This window comes from Procambarus clarkii, chromosome 54, assembly GCF_040958095.1.
Source record: "Procambarus clarkii isolate CNS0578487 chromosome 54, FALCON_Pclarkii_2.0, whole genome shotgun sequence".
Taxonomy (NCBI): domain Eukaryota; kingdom Metazoa; phylum Arthropoda; class Malacostraca; order Decapoda; family Cambaridae; genus Procambarus; species Procambarus clarkii.
In genome coordinates, this window is record NC_091203.1 from 29,109,990 (window position 1) to 29,112,489 (window position 2,500).

The following is a 2,500-nucleotide window of genomic DNA, read 5'->3' on the forward strand; positions in this document are numbered from 1 at the left end:
CAGAGGGGGCATATACTGAAAGTGACAAGGAAATCTGCGAGGCACTGAATGCCAGTTTCCATGGAGTGTTCACTACCGAGCCTGAGCAGCTCCCATTGTTGGAAGGGGTTACCCTAGATGAAAGACTATCAGATATAGAGGTGACAGCAGAGGAGGTAATGAAACAGTTGACAACTCTAGATGCAACTAAAACAGTTGGACCAGACAAAGTATCACCGTGGATACTAAAAGAAGCAGCACAGGCCCTCAGCGTGCCTCTGGCAATGATCTTTAATGAGTCACTTATGTCAGGAGAATTGCCCAGTTGCTGGAAGAAGGCAAATGTCGTGCCGATCTTCAAGAAAGGAGATAGGGAGGAGGCACTTAACTACAGACCTGTATCACTGACAAGCATCCCCTGTAAAATACTGGAAAGAATAATTAGGCTACGACTGGTTGCACACCTGGAGAACATTAGGTTTGTGAACAAACATCAACATGGGTTCTGGACAGGGAAATCGTGCCTAACAAACCTTCTGGAATTCTATGATAAAATAACGAGGATAAGACAGGACAGAGATGGTTGGGCAGACTGCATATTTCTGGACTGCCAAAAAGCCTTTGATACAGTACCGCACATGAGACTGCTGTTCAAGCTCGAGAGGCAGGCGGGGGTGGGGGGAAAGGTCCTAGAATGGATAAGGAACTACCTAACAGGAAGGAGCCAAAGAGTTACGGTAAGGGGCGAGAAGTCGGACTGGCGAACAGTAACAAGTGGAGTACCACAAGGATCGGTGCTGGGACCAATTCTATTTCTTGTATATGTTAACGACATGTTTACAGGCGTAGAGTCCTACATGTCGATGTTTGCGGATGATGCAAAGTTAATGAGAAGAGTTGTGACAGATGAGGATTGCAGGATCCTCCAAGAGGACCTGAACAGATTGCAGAGATGGTCAGAGAAATGGCTACTAGAATTCAACACGAGCAAATGTAAAGTTATGGAAATGGGACTAGGAGATAGGAGACCAAAGGCACAGTACACAATGAAGGGGAACAGCCTACCTGTAACGACGCGTGAAAGAGACCTGGGGTGGACGTAACACCTAATCTATCTCCTGAGGCACATATTAATAGGATAACGACAGCAGCGTACTCTACACTGGCAAAAGTTAGAACATCATTCAGAAACCTAAGTAAGGAGGCATTTAGGGCGCTTTACACTGCCTACGTAAGGCCAGTCTTAGAGTATGCCGCCTCATCATGGAGTCCCCATCTGAAGAAGCATATAATGAAACTGGAAAAGGTTCAGAGGTTTGCAACGAGACTCGTCCCAGAGCTACGAGGGATGGGGTATGAAGAGCGCCTGAGGGAACTGTGCCTTACGACACTAGAAAGAAGAAGGGAGAGGGGGGACAAGATTGGAACGTATAAGATACTCAGAGGAATTGACAGAGTGGACATAGACGAAATGTTCACACGGAATAGTAACAAAACGAGAGGACATGGATGGAAGCTTGAAACTCAGATGAGTCACAGAGATGTTAGGAAGTTTTCTTTTAGCGTGAGAGTAGTGGGGAAATGGAATGCACTTCAGGAACAGGTTGTGGAAGCAAATACTATTCATAATTTTAAAACCAGGTATGATAGGGAAATGGGACAGGGGTCATTGCTGTAAACAACCGATGCTCGAAAGGCGGGATCCAAGAGTCAATGCTCGATCCTGCAGACACAACTAGGTGAGTACAACTAGGTGAGTACACACACACACACACACACACACAGGGTTCTGACAGCTGGGGCCGGTGGCTGAATGGACAGCATGCTGGACGAGTAATCCTGTGGTCTGGGGTTCGATTCCCGGCGCTGGCGAGAAACAATAGGCAGAGTTTCATTCACCCTGATGGCCCCCTGTTACCTACAGTAAATAAGTACCTGGAAGTTAGACAGCTGTTACGGGTTGCTTCCTGTGTGTGTGTGGGGGTGGGGTTAGTTAATAGTTAGAAACGGTTGATTGATTGACAGTTTAAAGGCGGCCCGAAAGAGCAGAGCTCAACCCTCGCAAGCACAACTAGGTGAATACACACACGCACACATTATATATAGATTATATATATATATATGTCGTACCTAGTAGCCAGAACGCACTTCTCAGCCTACTATGGAAGGCCCAATTTGCTTAATAAGCCAAGTTTCATGAATTAATGTTTTTTCGACTACCTAACCTACCTAACCTAACCTAACCTAACTTTTTTTGGCTACCTAACCTAACCTAACCTATAAAAATAGGTTAGGTAGGTTAGGTAGGGTTGGTTAGGTTCGGTCATATATCTACGTTAATTTTAACTCCAATAAAAGAAAATTGACCTCATACATAATGAAATGGACAGCTTTATCATTTCATAAGAAAAAAATTAGAGAAAATATAATAATTCAGGAAAACTTGGATTATTAGGCAAATTGGGCCTTGCATAGTAGGCTGAGAAGTGAGTTCTGGCTACTAGGTACGACATATATATAT